The following is an 18,324-nucleotide window of genomic DNA, read 5'->3' on the forward strand; positions in this document are numbered from 1 at the left end:
GCCATACACATATACAACATTTCATTGCACTAGATTAAAAGCATAAAATATCTTCCCTTGCAAAAGACACTACACAATACCCTGAACACCCATGGTGACACATGGTGGTGGCTGCATCATGCTGTGTGGATGCTTTTCTTCAGCAGGGACAGGAAATCTGATTAGAGTTGATGGTAAGATGAATGGATCTAGCAGGACAATTACCCTGAACATACAGCTAGAGGGTTTAGAGCAGAATATATTCGTGTTGGAATGGTCTAGTTAAAGTCCAGACATAAATGCAATTAATAACCTTTGGCATTACTTAAAATTTTATGTTTCCCTCCAATCTGATTGATCTTCACCTATTTTCCAACGAGGAGCTGGCAAAATGTGGATCTGGTTAAAATACCCTGAAGACTTGCAGCTAAATCTGTACAGAGGCATCCCCTTTTCTCAGCACTCTACATTCTTAAAGGGAATGGCCCACTATGGTTGACATGTACCGCTTTATTTTATAAAACCCAGTTGAAATGTTGTCAAATGGAAATGATGATAGCGTTTGATTTCTAATCAAAGAAAATAGAACAGAAAATGATTCTGTCATCCATGAAAGCTGTTACCAAAACATTTTCCCACTTTGTGTTGACAACCCATTGATCTTCCTCCTACCAAGGATCCACGGATAAGATCTGTCATGGAAGCTGAAATGATCAAGTGACACTAATGCACTCTGGTTGTGTTTGTTTCTTGGCGGACAGAATGACATGAGATGTTCCTCTAGGAGCCCCCAGCGGCTCTCTGGCCCCTCCTCTGGCACCAGAAACATCACACCGCACTTTCTGCGAGGCCTTTCGGCTAGGTTATAATTGACGGCGACAAATAAGAAAAACATCCACCCTATGTGACAGACCAAGGCCTGCTGCGCAGCATTGTGCAGCCTCTGCCACCTCCTGAGAAAGTCGCGCATTGTAGATGAAAGTAGACTTTGATAAAGCCCTGCTTAAAAAGAAACCAACTGGATGATTACGGCTAGATGGACCTCCTTTCATGCGTCAGATGTCCTGGCAGATGAGTTGATGTTAATGGCGTCCTTCTAATCTAACCTAGGAAGCGATTATGAAACTATTCATTAGTGACTCCCAGCAATGCTCGGCTGCTGCCCCTAACAGGTTATCCACTAATTATTCGGAGAACATAGCTCACCATGATGTGCCATGGTTGTGTGAAAGAGCCTCAGATATTACTCAGGGCACTTTTTTTTCCCATTATTATTATATGTTGCTTTTTCTCTTTGTGTGTGTCAAGGACAAAACACACAAGCATTGAAGTTACTAAGCAATCTGAGGTGGATCTACACAGGGAGGGTGTTTGCTTTCTCGCTATTTTTGTCAGAAAATCTGTTGATCAGCAGAACCTATCTGCTCTGTGATTGCTGCTGTTTGTCTGCATGTTTTCAGGAGGTAATCAGGAAGCCGTTCTGCCGTTTACCATTCAGCGGTCTGCAGAAGAAAGGCAGACACACAAAAGTCTTTGATAATGTCCTTAATATGGACTGCAGCTAGCACCACGACCTTCTGCTGAAGGAGAAAGTTTCAAAGAACATGCTTCAGATATACTGATTGGGTAATATCAGCTTGTTGCATCCACTCTCTCTCTCTCTCTCTCTCTCTCTCTGTCTCCATCATATTATCCAACCTGGTGATTCAGTGCTGGATTTAATATTTAGATCCTCCAAACATGCCCAAAGAGCTGCATCTCTCCTCCCAAGACGGCTGTTAGGAGTCCAGAGGTCATAAGAAGGATTTCGCCACACACGTCAAATCCCAGCTGACCCCTCCTCGGCCTGTTGCTGAAAGCCCTCCTTTTTTCTTTATCACGATAACAGGGAGGGCAGGCTGAGACTCATGACGATCCCTCTGCACCAGACAGTGAGCTCACACCCATCCCACCACAATACGAAGATCATGTGGCCAAGGGCGTCTACGCCTTGATAAATATGCATCACAGCCTCAGAGAAAATGTAGTTATTTCCACCGTTTTGTGTGGGAGTGTAAATTTATGTGCGTAATCCCTGTGTACTATATCGATGCTCCTGGTCAAAACCAGAATGAATATTCACGCACACATGCACTTACACACACACATACAGCTGGTTCTCCCCCCTTTTTTAAAAGTCAATAAACAAGGAGAGGGCGGTATTAACATCTCTGCACTCGCTTTGCTGCTGCAGATGATGCAACCCCCAAGCAGAGCTGGCATGATCCGGGTCAAGCATTTGTAAGCTGTGAACTCGCTGCAGAGTTTGTGAATTTGTTTTATCATCACAGGCAGAATGTGCATTTTGCCTTTATAGAGCAATTAAAGTAGCCATATATTTGTCTCTTTGTCTATTAAAAATAGTTACATAGTTTACAGTTCAGGTCAGATGTTTATATATTTTTAGCTTCATTGTTATAATTTCTAGGGCTAGTCACTTTCTCTGGAAGTCACCAGGAGAATGGCACTTGCCTGACTAAATTTTCTCAGGTGTAAAGTTTGTTGCCAAGGGGATTTTGATGTATGGATGTTTTTTAGGAACTGGGTTAGAACCCTTCATTTTACTGAAAGGAACTCTTAAAGGTTCAGCACGCAAAGCCATTTTGGACAAATGTATGCCTCCAACAAAGCTAGATCCAAAAAGACATAGATAGGCAAGTCTGGTGTGGAAGAACTTGACCTGCCTGACTTGAAAGAACATCTTTGGGATGGATTAGGGTGGAGACTGCAAGGCAGACCCTTTAATCTAACATCAGTGTCTGACCTCACAAAGGTGCTTGTGGGAGAACGGTCAAAATTTGCAAAAATACAATACCAAGCTTTGTGGAAAGCTTTCCCAGAAGAATTGAAGCTGCTAAGGATGGACCCTGTGAAGAACGGATCAGCATCATATTAACCCCAATGGGTTAAGAATGGGATTTCATAAAAGCCATGTGTGGGTAAATGCAAGTAACCCAATATTTTTGGAAATATAGTGTAAAAGCAGCATATGTTTTTTTTTCACTTTTCTGTATTAGTACAACATGCTAAAGGGATAGTTCAAACTCTTTGAAGTGGAGTTCTGTTGAGAGGTTATGCACAGTCAGTATTTTACCCAAATTAGGTAAAGCTAAAGACCTAAGACCATACTCTGCGGTGATTGGCTGCCTCAGCTAAAATAATTTGTCATGAAAGAAAGTCCATGGATGTGGACTGAGCCATAGACATAGACTTTGCACCAGTCATCATCTCATCCTGAGTAATCATGTGGTGACAGTGGCGAACAACAACTCTCTTTTAACAGGAAGAATCCTCCAGCAGAACCAGGCTCAGTAGGACCAGCTTCTACACCAAGTGATTGAGTGTTGAGAGCAGAGACAGTTTTTGATAAGAGCTATATTGGCAGTTTCCCAGGGTGGCATGACAATGTGAAACCCATTCAATCTAAAGTTCAGGGCAGTAGTAGTTCCGTTTATGGCCTTTTTCAGGAAAAAGACACAGACAAACAAAGACCCACAGGGCCAGGATAACCTTCTATGGTAATATAAAACACAAAACAAAAACTAGTGAAAAGTATACATAAAGGCTTAAATATATGTAAACACCTCAACAAATATCCAGGCAAATGTCCCGTAGCAAGTAGCAAAGAAATCCCATGCTTTGTTAACCATCGGCAATCTCCTGGCATAATTGTGGATGAATGTTTGAAAGCTACTCTTAACAAAAATATTAGAGCTTTGAAATCATAGTATGAAGTTATTTGAGGTCTGGGCCAGATAAGATTTTTTTACTCTATAACAATCAGGTTAATTAGCGTGTTACAGAGCTGTTTCAGTGCTTTTTGCATGTTGTCTCAGTTATCATTTAACAAATCAATAATGTATGTATCAGTTCCTGGAATCTGTGTACCTCAGGTGCTACCTACAGTACATTTTTGCATTTCATATCTTTTTTGTCTCAAGGTTGAGAATAATGGCTACAACTTGCTTCTCAGAGAAAAACAGCATCTCTGAGAGTTACTCGCCAAAGCCTAGTTTTTTTCAAAAGAACAAATCAAAATTCATTTTTAGAGTGAATCAGCAAACCTAAACCAGCTATCTGCAACATGTGCTCCCTTTTGTCATTCCGGTCCTTTAAGACTTTTCAGTTGATTCTCAAGAATCATTATGATTCATGAGACTCCAGACTCAGCCACTCTGGGACCATGCAGGTTTCAGGTGTGCTATTTGAAATAAGCTCCAACTATTGCATTCACTGCTGGCAAATTTGACCAAATGGCCCCTTTTAGGTTTCTTTGCTCAGGCACAGAGCTGTTAATAAAAGGATGGATTCATGCAGGTTAAAAGTGTCATAATCTTATTGGAGATTTCACACCGCCTGTCAGACCTGGTGAGCGTCAAAGGCTGAAATTTCAGCATTTAACATTCTGTTCTCACTGTGTTACAACCATGGGCCTCTCTGTTAGAGTTATCTTCTATGGAGGCATAAAAACTAGGAATGTACCACTTCTCTAGTTTTGATTTAAGGAAAAAAAAACTTACTAAATAATGTAGGGAGAGTTTGTTAATATACAAATGTCTAGTTAGTTGTTTCTGAATTATCAATTCACTAGTTTTTTTCAAAATCTAAACACATTTAGCTAAAAACTAGCTTTATTTGTGGCAGCAAGCTTAACTCAGTGTCTCTCAGTCAAAATGAAAAAGCACCAAATCAAAATAAAATAAAATATTAAGATACCAGAGAATTGAGACAAAAATACATGAACAGTGTGGTTAAATATTTCCATGTGAGTGTAAAATAAACTTAAACCTGAAGAGCTTCCAGCTGTTACACACAGCTGTGCTCTGCGACAATGGAGCAGTCCATCAAACACACACAACTGCCAACATCTCCTTCTTCATTTCATGCTATTCCTAACAAACATTATTTATTCACTTCTTTTTTTTTTTTAGATTTATTCGTAATTGAGCAGCAAACTGCACTTTGCAATAGGTTTTATTAAAAAAGAAATAATGATGGATTCATTCGTAACCAAGTTTAAGATGTTGGCCTTTAAAGGTTAATACAAATGGTTCTGGATTAATGAGAGATGGACGTTTTTTTCTAAACACAGATTTATTAATTTATTAAAAGTATTTATTTATTTCCCATTGGTCCATTGTTGATTTTACAAAGTACAAAAGTCAACGTTGTCAAGTCAGAGTGCAAAAATTCAAAGGCTCCAAATAATTTTTTTATTCTTTTAAAACACTTTATCTGCTTAAATAAAAATAAAAAAAGTCATAAAATGTGTTATTTATCATCTTAGTGTCTTGAATGATTGTTTCTGATTTGCCTTCTTATATAATTTTTCTGTTTTGATATTTTGTAGCACTTACATTTTTTCAAATCACCAAACAGATTAAAATAACCTGAGTGAACACAAAATGCGGTTTTTAAATTATGTCATTAATTAAGTGAAAAAAAGCAATCCAAACCAACCTTTGGTATAAAGCAAATACTCCTTAACCATAAACACTGGTTGTACCATTGTGGGAGAAGAAAGTTTCCTAATTTAAAAATGATGAAGACACAACTGGTTTCCTCTCAAAGACGACGCGGCGGACCTTTTATTCAGAACACATCTCTGAATACATCTTCCTACAAAATCCCAAAGAATCCCAAAATCCCTTTCATGAGTCAAGATATATATACAACAGTCATATCATTGCTGTGTATGTGAGACTTTTTGACCAATCAGATGTACCCTTTCACTTACACACACACATTTGGGCACTCACAACATTGATTCTCAAGTGCAGTTTCAGGAAACATCTGCAGGAAATCAAACTGGTCTACGTGACAGTTTTTACCATAACAATTTCATTAGCTTATCTGGACCGCTAAACTCTCATGTCAAAGCGACCTGGCAGGATTCAGGATATCATAATTATTTCCAGCAGGACTATTTATATCCAGCCTGCAAGTTCACTTCTACAATAAGAATTACATCAGTCATTCCTCACACCAAAAACGTTCACTTATGTAATTTGTTCCCAGACAGGCCTTGCAGGCTGCTCAGAGTGATCTCTCCCTTATGCCCAGAACAATGGTAAAAACAATAGTAACACTTTTAATCTAACAAACAAAGCTTTAAGCTTCCACATATATCCCCCCTTTAATTAAGTTTTTAAGCTAATTAACAGCTGAGAGAGGTCTTATATTCATGCCAGTGAGTAAAATGAATAAAAATGTGAATGATTATGGAAAGTAGTGAAATTATATTATAAAAATTAAGCAACCCTAAATGATTGCTCTTATTTAGGTCTGAAATTTTGGGTTCAACTAATTAATTAAGATCCTATTTAAAGTTCCTATGCACACATTATTTTAATTGTGTTAGACTATGATAAACTAAACCTATTCACTAATTAGACCAAATCTTCCCAAAGGTCTCTTTCTGGAACACATCTCATCAACTCACCCATGGACAAGCATCCACATCTGTCAAACTCACAAACTACATGTCGATGAAGGGGACCTTCAGGTCAGCTTAGGTCCTACCAGTCGAAAAACCCACCCGTCCTAAAAGGCGGGAGAAAACGTCTGGAGGCCTCAGAGAAAACTCATTCTCGGCCAATCTGAATTAGAGATCCCTGTATTGAATCTAATGTGCATCATTATCATCTATTTTTAAGGACCTTTCATGCCAATCAGGTCCTGGTTCATCATTCCTGTTCACCACAATATATGTAACAGAATACATTGACCATGTTGAAACTCTAGAGCTGAATATCACTAGAATGGATGCTCCCATTCTATCAGAGTGCATAAACAGCTTGAAACCATCCAGAACATTAAAACGACATAAAGACAAACTTGAAGTCGTAACAGAAAATAGAAAAAAATCAGTTAAATTCTCAGCAGCAAAACAGTGTAGTTCAGTCTCTGTCCTTGGTCTTCCTGGAACATTCTTTAGTCTCTTAGATTGGTTCTTTTCAACTTTATTGTTCTGGCATCGCATTTATCCTGGTTCAGGGTCCCACAAAGTCTTCATGTGTCCATAGGTCTCTGAGTCCAGTGCCCAAAAAGGTTACTTGTACAGCCAGTCTCTGGATTGATGTCATTCTGAGAAGACAGAGAATACTGACCAGTATCGTGCTAAGCCATGACATTAAATTACCACATGTCTAATTAAACATCCTTCGTCCGTATATGAATATATTCTTGATGTCTCCACAATCCATTTCCTGTTTATTTCCAATTTCATGTCCGATTAACTGTTCCACATATTCCCTTCTAAACCATACAAATTCTACAAAATTAAAAAATATCAAACAAACTAGTTTATCTAGTATCAAAACTTAAGTTGTGCATAAAAGAAGATTGTTGTAACTTCAGGGTTAACTCAGGCCAAAATAACAACCAAAACAGATCTGCCTTTTACGGATAAAACTTACCTGATAAAAGAAACTGAAACCAAATACATTCATCTTACCTTCCTATATTAACAGAAACAGGAGAAAACGTTGTTCAACAAAAAAGCAGTTAAACCCTTACTAATCTCCTCTTAGTTACTAAATTATACATGTTATCCAAGCATTAGACGTCAGGGGCCTTGTTCAGATCATAGTCGTAACAGAAATGTCATATGTAAATTGGGTATCGTTGCATCGATAGCATCATCTTTTCTGTATTTCGTTAGTGTCCTTTTTCCTGTATTTCCTCAACATCCTCCTTTTTAATCGATGACATGAAAAAGGGTGTGACAACTTTCACAGTAGTAGTAGTATGAGCAGAAATGCAACTTTGAAACCAAATTTAACTGTGAAAATCTTCTAGATTAAAATTGCAGCAAATAAAAAATACATAAGGTTCTTAAGAAATAGAATAAATGGTGTAACCATTTTCCATTCAGAAAGAACATTCTTCTAAAAGCTTTCTTAACGAGAACCCAGGTCCAGCCTCCAAATCAACGAAGGCTAACGTTCTGTAGGTCAATTTGTTTCCCTCTCATCACCTGAACTGGTAGAGAGATAGGAACTACTCCTTTTAGCAGTGGAAATCAATTATATTCGCTCAGGGTTTTCATGCAAAAGACAGAAACAGATGTTAGCAAGGATAGTTAAATTAATCACCCTTTCCCCTGGAAGCATGCTTAGTGCCATTCTGCCTCACCCTATCAGCACAGATATTGTTCTAAACTATGTATTGCTCAGACATTATCCTGAAAAGAGATAGATTGACACTGCTAGCTACTGTGTGTTTGTACAGTAAGTCAAAATAAGTTGAAGAGTCTTGAATTTGATCCAGTGTCTGAAAACAGTATGTCTAGTGCGCATTTTATTATCATTCAGAAAATAGTCATCTTATAAAACCGTGTGTGACCTCACCTCATGTGTTATTCTATTCTTAAATCGATCTCAGAAACCTTTGACTTAACCCCCTTTTGATCAGAAAGATACATCCTAACATTTAGATGTGTTATTCAGGCTTCACGGATAAGCTCAGGTTGCCCCTCTTATTTGACAAAAGACATGAGCTTTGTCACTTTTGTTCTTCAAATGGTCCTCTCACTCACAGTTAAATAATGTTTCTTTTTTGATATTAGATGCTGTTTTTTAAATGAGAGATGCCTGTTTGAGATGATGCATCCCAGTTTATTCAATGGAGAAGAATATCTGTAGTTTTCAACTGCATCTAGACTGTCACTGTGGGGCTGCTGAAGTAAATCAGGAGGATAGAACATGGTGGCCATAGCCAGTCTACCTCTATCTCACTCCACATCTGTCTGTCTCCTCTCTCTCTGGTTCTTTAGGCAATTTCATTTTTTTGTTTTTGTTTTTTTCTGCTTTTAATTGTTAATTCTTCCTTGTTGCTTTGCAGTTCATGCCATTTTTATTTTAACATATTAGCATTGACTTCAGCTTCTTTAGGTTATATTTTCTTCAGTTTCCTCCAGTATCATTTAGCTCAGCTGATGGTCTTTCTAGGTTTTGTCAGTTCTTGCATTTCAATAACTGTTTCAACAAGTTATTTTGAGGTAGCTTCACCTAGTTAAGCTATTTTTCGTTTATAGTCTTCCATTTTAAACAGATCAAATGACAATGTCCTTTGCTAATGTTTCTGCTATTTTGTTAATTTATCAGATTTCAGCTGATATTCTATAGTCAACTTCATCATGTTTTTGCAAGCTTTCAGCTGGAGAAGTCAGCTTACAGCATTCAAAGTTTTCTTGTTTATTTATATTCTGTGCTATTGGATGTTTGGATAATATTGTATCTTCATGATACTAACTTAATTTAACCACTGTCTCTCTACTAATATTCAAATGACATGATACTTCTTCTCTCCTGCCTGTATTGTCAGTTTTCTTTCAGTTAAAAGCTGACATCCAGTACCAGAACTCACAGCTCCGTAAGGGTTTGTTCCTCTACACATTCTCTTATCTTAACGATCGGTTTCAACTTCTATTCCAAGTGTTTAGCCCTTATTCGTCTGTATTCGGGGTGCGAATACTTAATGGAGTCTGCAATTTTGTGCTTTGTTCAAGGAATGTGATGTTTGGCGTTGTCTGTCCAACGCCTGGATCTTCTCAAAAAAGAAGATAAACAATTCCAAGGGAGGCAGTTCCAGGTTTTAAATTCTCTAAGCACTTCTGCCATCTTCCTGTTCTAATTTTCTGCTAATTTGAGTTTTTGACATTTAAAGTCCTCCCAATACAATTAAATCCACTATTAATGTTTATTTTGTAGGAGTCTCACTTCTGATTATTGTTTTATGTTCTCCTGGTGATGCTTTATTTTTTTAGCACCTTTTCTAAGTCAAAACCTTGTTCTTTATGTGCTTTTATCTCTGTCGCTGTTCTGGGAACTAATCTAAAAACCATTTCCTGACCCTACTCGCCTTCTGAAGAATGTTTCTTGGAAACATCTGCTAAGGTTTAGAACTGAAGTAAAATCACATAACACTTACATTAAGCATCAGTTCAAGACTGACATTCTCAGCTAATATGTTTGAGGGTAAACTTCCCACAGAGTTCTCTCGGGGGAATCCTAACAAGAGTTTTTTTGTTTGGATCTCTGTTTTAACTTAACACCTTTTATGATCATTATCCTTGAAGAAGTCTTATAATCACTAACTGTGTGTTTGATTTTATGCATAAATCATCATTCATTTAGCTGTTTTTCAGTTGTTCGTTCCTTTCTCAAAATAAGTTGCATGTTAATTAATCATTTTGCAGTTAGTTCCAGGTGGTGGTTTGTAAGTAAAGGCTTCCTTTAAAATCTATTTTCACTTTGCATCTGAAAATACTCTTTAACAGTCTCGTGAAGATCAAATATCAAGGTTTAATTTGTGACGATAAAGAAGCCAAATTCCTTTTCTAGCAGTCCTCAACAAAAAAAAAAAAAAAACTACTCCTTCGACCAAAGACTCAGAACAGCCAGTTCTGTCGTTTGAAGAAAATATTTTCTGTTGAAATGTATCCACTAAAAGCGTACATTTAAGCAAGTCACCTTCAGTCTAACATCATAAACAACTATCTGAAGTTGTGAAATGTTTCTCAATGCTCCACAATTCTCTTCCTCAACATATTTTTTGATGCCTCTAATCCTTAGGAAAACTATTGTTTGCTAACACTGATGTTTTTCAGCAATTTTACATTCAGCACAAATACTTACAAGGTAGAAAAGGAAGAATATTCAAAAGTATAATTCTTTGAAGAAACTTAGAAAACTGCTCACCGGTTTTTCCATGCATGTGTACTTCAAAGTTTTTATAACACTTTTTCCATTTGGCAACTCAACAAATATTCAATGAACTTATTTTTGTGTTATCCCAAACATATTGTGTAAGTTAAGTAGGTCTATAGTATTTGAAACCCTTTTTTTTAGATAATGGAAGGAAAAAGAAAAACGTTTAAATTATTGATTACATACCTAATAATATTTATGGTAAATGAACTGAACTTATATAGCACCTTTCCAGTCATACAGACCACTCGAAGCACTTTACACTAGAGCCACATTCACCCAGTTGCACACACTAACGTTCACACATTCATACACCGACACGCAGATCGGTAGGCAACTTGAGGTTAAGTGCCTTGCCCAGGGGCACATTGACATATGGTAGGAGGAAGCTGGAATTGAACCCACAACCTTCTGATTGCAAGACGACTATTCTTCCTACTGAACCACAGTCATCTTGTGTCCAAGGTCAGTTACTTCCATTAAAGGTTATTTCCTTGCGATGCCAAGCTGTTTTAATTTATGTTTACCCTATTATATGCTTTCCTTTTGTAAAGGTAACTATGTCACAATAAGTCAAATATTTCAAGTGATTCATGCCTGGTTTGCTATTTAGTCTGCTTAGCAACTGAAACTCGTTTGTAAATGTCGCTTCATTTATTTGTCGTCCTAAGTATGTGAATGCTTTACTTTTCAAATGTACTTGACACATGGATTGTATTGTAGGAATGACTCAACGGTATCCCTATGGCAACCTCCAGTTTCACTTAGATAAATCAGGAGGCAACATGACGAATGTTTCTGTACCTTACCTTCCTCTATGTAACAGAGCATTTGATAACATTTGTATGTCTTCCATTGGAACAAGGTGGGTAGAATGCGAAAGATTAGCAGCTACTGAAAAAAAAGAAAAGAGAAAACTTTAAGCAATACAGTTAGTTATTTGTTAGTCAGATTTTAATTGCAACTCATGCAATCAAACCCTGGGCCTGTTTGTGTCACTTAGTAGGGAGGCTGAATCTGTTCCACAATGAAACATCTCTGGTCCCATAATGTTCATCTGTGTCGCTGCATGTTTCAATGTTGAAAATTTCAAAGGAGATCATGGTAACGTCGGACATGTACCTATTTCTATGCAGAAAGAAGAAAGTCAAGAAATTAATTAACAACAAAGCTTTGCAGAAAATCACATTTCTTTTTATATTAAAATAAGATTCCCATGAATTAAAACAATTAAACAAGCAACAAAAGATTCAAATGAAAATGAAAATAGTAGTTTAAAATTGAATGCAAAGATATAAATGAAATTTCCAATCAACAGTTAATCTGTTTCTGATCCCGTATGGTTACTTATTTGATTATTTTTACATAATTTCCCTAGTCTATTCACTAAATCTGCTTCTGAAATTATAGAGACTGTTCTAATATCAGTTCTTCAGCTTTTTAAGGTCAAGACATCAACAGTGAAACATTTCTGTTAAATACCAAGTGTGTTTCATAATATTATTCTAACCTGACTGCTTACATTATATATATAGCTTCTCAGGCTCTCCTCCGCCCCCCTTATAACATGTCTTAGTGAGTGGGGTGTGAGTGATTTTGCACGTTTTGACTGTGTTAAACTCCTAATTCCCATTACAGTATTTGCTCAAATGCAGTATAAATTTGTTCAAAATATCTGGTTAGTCTGAGCTATTTAATTCGTCCCATTTGAACGTCTTCAGTATCTTATCAACCTTTACAAAGGGAAATTTATCATCTCGTTGTAGTTCAAAAGGCAATGAATTATTTTGCTAAGGAAAGAACTCATGATGGCCATCAATGCTTTGTTCATTAGCTGTTTAATGTTGTAACTTATTATAATTCAATTTCAGAAATACTTTATTAGTCCCCAAGTGATTAATAGACAAATTTGGCTAAATTGTTGTATTATTTGGAAGATTGTGAGATATTTGGTTATTCTATATTTTGTAAACAGAAAAATTAATTTAATTGATTTTAGTGAATCTTTTTAGCATATCTTGCATTTATCTCTACAGCCTCTGGTCTGATCTGGCTGGGCTGTTCAGTGAGGCTTTGTGCTGCTCTGTCCAAAGCCTTGTTAACGTGTGTGGAGACCATTCCTTTGCTCGGCGTTTTATTTTTTTGGCCCCAGCATTCTTCTCTGTCATCTGATGTCTGAGCAGGCCTTGCGCAAGTGGTCTGTTGTCCACGCAGGCTCTGCTGTAGACGATGAGTTTGGTTCTCCATGTTAACAGGCGGTAATCAGTCAGAAAGTCACAAAATACCAGGCAGCTTCCTTCATGAGACTTTGCCTCGATAGGACAGACACAATATTTTCAACCCTTTTGACATAACCAAACGTTTCCATTCTTTAATGGCTGCATTATTGTTTCTGCAAGATGAGTTCATTTATTTTATTTTATATATATGTATTTTATTATTATTATTTTTTTAAGCCTAAAAACTTTGTATTTGTAAAATTTTGTATTAATTTTGTTGAGGTACTTGGCAAGAATTGGCAAAGTTCTCCCAATAGCAAAATCTATAACACTACCATTGTAATTTTGAATTTTAAGGCGATGTAGCAAATATCATAAGCCAGTTACTTGCTATTCACATTCCTTTTTAACTGCTCCTTATTTGTTTTGTTTTTTATTAAGTCATTGTATCACTCTGTTCCTTAATAATTTAATCTAAAGAAACAATAATTCTTGCATGGACCAACTCAAATCTCTAGTAAAATCTTTTTCTTCCTACAATAAATTGATTCCTGTCAAAAGTCCTTTCTCTTCACCTGTCAGTCTGATATTAATAATTAAATCAAGCTGTATTCTCTGTTTTTCATTTCTTCCTCTTGGTTTGTTACACCTCTCACTTTCTGTCTTTTACACTGTTCGACATAATAAAATAACAAAACCTTATATCACACTAACAACCAGTGGCGGATGCTGGTCTTTCAAGGGGGGAAGCTCTATTTCAAGATCGCTGATTTGCTGATTTGCTCATTTCGCTGTCAATCAAAAAAGGATTCAGCCTCAGACAGATCATCCAATCATCATGTAGAAGCTGAGCGTCTGGGCCAGCTGAGGCCAGCCCACTGCCCCATAGACCCCCAGAGATGCTGAGAGTCCGATGGGCGGGACAAAGCCCAGCATTTTTGCTTCGCTATTGAACTCACTGTTTAAAGCACTGTGAAGCTGCGGGAATGAGTGAGAGGAAAGCCGCGTCGTTACCAGTGATAAGAAGCTGATTCTGAACAAAAGTTGAGAGCGTTGTAGCGCATATTTAGTCAATGACATGTACACACAACAGTATATATTTGATCACTTATTTATTTACATTTTAGGGGAAGTTGAGCTTCCCTTGCAGTCTTAGAGCAATCGCCACTGCTAAAAACACATTTGCATCCTTGTGGAGGGGAACTGGGAGCCCCCCTTCTGCTCTGCTCCTCATTTTTCTCTCATCCTCCCAAACACACTCATATTCTGAATCCCATACCGACTTTCACAGACGTGCAACACTTTCCTCCATTTCAGAAACTTTCTTCAGTTAAACATTCAGTTAAACCCCATACAGACTTAAACATACCGGTTGTCCTTTGATGGTTAAGAAAATATAAACACCTTACGTTGTATTTACACAAGAGTCTGCCTGCATCAGGCAGTTAACATTTGAGCTTTGACTAAAAAAGAAAAAAACATTTGATAAAACCTTGATTCTTACTTCTTACTTATGGACATTCTGTCAATTTTCCTGCGCATTTCTAAAGTAATTTAGACTCCAAGGTAACTGCAGACCACTCCGCGCTCACTTGAATTTAAACTATTCAGTTATTCTATCATAAGTCCGGACTTTGTGAGCACTAAGAGGCCCGCCCCCAAGGAGTTCCTAAAAACCTGTCATTCTTTTGTGAATAAATTGTCAAAAATAGAGAAAAAAGGAAAAACAATTTGGATAAACAAATGTTAGTGACAAATAATCCCATATGTATGACAGATGGATTTAACACTTAGATGAACACAGACACAGACACATGGACAGACATTTAGACAAACATTTAGACAGACATAAGCCGGCGTTTGACATTCATACTTTTCTTTTTACATCATATATGCATTTTGCTCCCCACATTTGTGTGTGTCTATTCTTCTATTCTTTGTTTCTGTGTGTGCTCGTGTATATGTGTTGTGTTTGTGTACTATGCATGTGTACATGTTTGTGCGTAGGTGCTGTGTGTCACACAAACACACTCTTTTCGTCATACGCTGGTGGAAAGCAAGACATGTGTGCAGGCGCACACATGCACACACAACTTGCAACGGGAAATTCCATCCCTTAAGCCTGCAGAGAGCCTTTTTCCTTTTTTTTTCTCCTTGCTTTCAGTCAGTTTCTCCCAGAAACTCCTTCCCTATTTAAAGCATGCTTCAATTCTAATCAAAGTGCATAAGGATCTTTAAGTCTATCCCTTGAAGAGTGAACAAAAATTCAAGCAGTAATTTTAACCAAACACAGCTATATCAAAATCAAAACATGCAGTTTTAGTCTCTCATAACATGCAACTTGCTTCAATCGCCACACTCCAAGATTTCAGTCTGACATCGCATACAACTCACATAAATGCAAAACACCTTTGTTCATACATCATTCAGAGATTCACCCATTCATCTATCTGCCATACACTGCGGATCCAGGCCTTTTCATTCATACATCTCAACCACACTTTTTCATCCTTCTTCATGCCACTTCATGCCTTCGGGGGTCCACTGACCTGATTAATAGTTTGTTGACGGTCAGGTGAGTCAATTTCAAATTTTTTATGTGCACACATTTTTAATCATTAGACAATTGACTCCAATCCCTTTAACAGGATTAATTTAACATCTCTGCAGAACACCAATCTCCACAGAGATCACAAAAATGCTGCAGCTTTCTCAGTTTCAGGCTTTGACTCTCCAAGGGGTCATCTTTGAATGCCCCTAGGAAAAAAAGAAAAAACCTGGGCAAGTGGACTTAACTGCAGTTTCTCTTTGCCTTTTAGACAGTATTACTCAGCGCTTAAAATCTCCGCCTCTCAGGCATTTCAGAGGTTTCAACTTACCTCTACTCAGTCCACTGGCTACTTATTTTCAAGGCCACTACGTGTCTTTTATAACATTTGTTTTTATATATCAAAATAGCTATTTTCCTGCAAGGTGGCTTAATCCCTTGGAGAGAAAATAATATTGGACAGACACAATATAATATTAGGACTATTCCTAGGCCTCGCCCCCACAACTTTAGCCGGGACATAAACATTATTTCAAGACTGCCAGGTAGCCAATTCCAACTTTGTGTTTTTAAATGACAGCCTCCTTGCACGCGCAAACACTCGTCAGCCCATTAAGGAGAACCAGATGGCCTGTGTAATTTGAAAGGGATACTTCTGATGTCGTTCACTTGAATTAATAACCAGAGCGGAGGACCTATGGACAGTCGTATTTCTGAAGTGTAACAGATAAGACAGATGATCTTACCCCTTCTAGTTCAACGGGCACATTTCAGCAGTCCATGTCCCTCTGCCTGGACCAGCCACTTTTCTCTTCTCCCTCAGCAAAAAGAGTCCCTGTACGGGCCACCAATTATGTGGGAGAAGAAAGTTTCCTAATTTAAAAATGATGAAGACACAACTGGTTTCCTCTCAAAGACGACGCGGCGGTCCTTTTATTCAGAACACATCTCTGAATACATCTTTATACAAAATCCCAAAGAATCCCAAAATCCCTTTCATGAGTCAATATATATATACAACAGTCATATCATTGCTGTGTATGTGAGACTTTTTGACCAATCAGATATACCCTTTCACTTACGCACGCACATTTGGGCACTCACAACATTGATTCTCAAGTGCAGTTTCAGGAAACATCTGCAGGAAATCAAGCTGGTCTACGTGACAGTTTTTACCATAACAATTTCATTAGCTTATCTGGACCGCTAAACTCACATGTCAAAGCGACCTGGCAGGATTCAGGATATCATAATTCTTTCCAGCAGGACTATTTCTATCCAGCCTACAAGTTCACTTCTACAATAAGAAGTACATCAGTCATTCCTCACACCAAAAACTTTCACTTATGTAATTTGTTCCCAGACAGGCCTTGCATGCTGCTTAGAGTATGCCTTATGCCCAGAACAATGGTAAAAACAATAGTAACACTTTTAATCTAACAAACAAAGCTTTAAGCTTCCACAGCATGCATTGTGATAAGTCTTTTATATCACTGTAGAGGAATTTTGACCCTCTCTTCTTTGCAGAATTATTTCAATTCAGCTACATTGGAGGATTTATCATCATGACTGATCCGTAGGCATCTCAATTGTAATCAAGTCCAGACTTTGACATTCCAATATTACAAGTCATTCAGCTTGTTCAGGTTCACACCAGTTGTAACAAGTCTTGGGGATCATCAAGTTGTTTTTTGGCAATGTGAGATGGGACTTTGTTTGCTTTTTGGTCAGCAGTGGTTTTCATTTTGGATCTCTCCCGTGGATTTCTCATTCCTGTCTCTTTCTTATTGATGAATCACAAGCACTGACCTTAAGAGAGCCAAGTGAGGCCTGCAGTGCTTTACATGTTTTCCCGGGTTATTTTGTGACTTCTTTTGGTAAGTCTGGAACTCCAGGGAAGTTTCACCACTGTTCCATTCTTTCTCCATTTGTGTATATTGGCTCACACCGTGATTTAGTGCAGTCCTTTATTAAGGAAAAAAATATCCAAACCGTCTTGGCTCTATAAGGAAAATATCTTTCCCACCCTTTCTGGACTGATAGAGGTCAATGGATGGATGTATTTGTTATTAAATTTCTTTACAACATGGCATTATGTGCTGCTTTTTCAGACTGATTAGCCTGCTTCATGTTGTCAGACTGGTTCTAAAGGCAGTTTCTTGATTCTACTAGTCTGGCTGTAAACAGGCTTGTATGTGTTCAATTGAATGTGGCTATAAAATGTGGCTGATCACAGTTAATTCATGATTAAACAAGAAAGGTGATTGCTTTTTCAAATAGGATCACATTGTTATGCTTTTTGCCTTAAAAAAATGAAATCATCATTTGAAAACTACCTTTTAAATTTACAGAGGTTCTCTGTCTGATGTAAACATTGACATTGGTGTTATTTAATTCAAGTTACTCCATATCAAATAAAAGTATATATAATAATATAACTAACTTGTGGGGATTTGGGTTTTAAAGTCAGTAAATATAGGCTAATGTGTTCAGCTGGAGATGTTTGTTTATTTATTGGGAAGAAGGATATTAACTTTATTTAAAGGTTTTGTCTTCTTCCATCTCTTTTTTCAAACACATATTTTGCAATATTTTTGTTTGAACCTGGCTGTTTATATTTGTGTATTAAACACTGATATTTCCCCAATAAATTAATTAGTTTAAAATGTAGTGGTATAAAAAGTTAAGTCTTATTTTTTTAAAGCATAATCATTCTTTGTAATCACATATTAGGCCCAAAAATTTGCATACAAATTATAATCATCGTTTCTTAGTTGCAGACCCTTGTCCTAAAAACAAAATTTTCTAAAATAGCATCATCAACAAC

This window comes from Girardinichthys multiradiatus, chromosome 23 (genome assembly GCF_021462225.1).
Source record: "Girardinichthys multiradiatus isolate DD_20200921_A chromosome 23, DD_fGirMul_XY1, whole genome shotgun sequence".
Lineage (NCBI taxonomy): Eukaryota > Metazoa > Chordata > Actinopteri > Cyprinodontiformes > Goodeidae > Girardinichthys > Girardinichthys multiradiatus.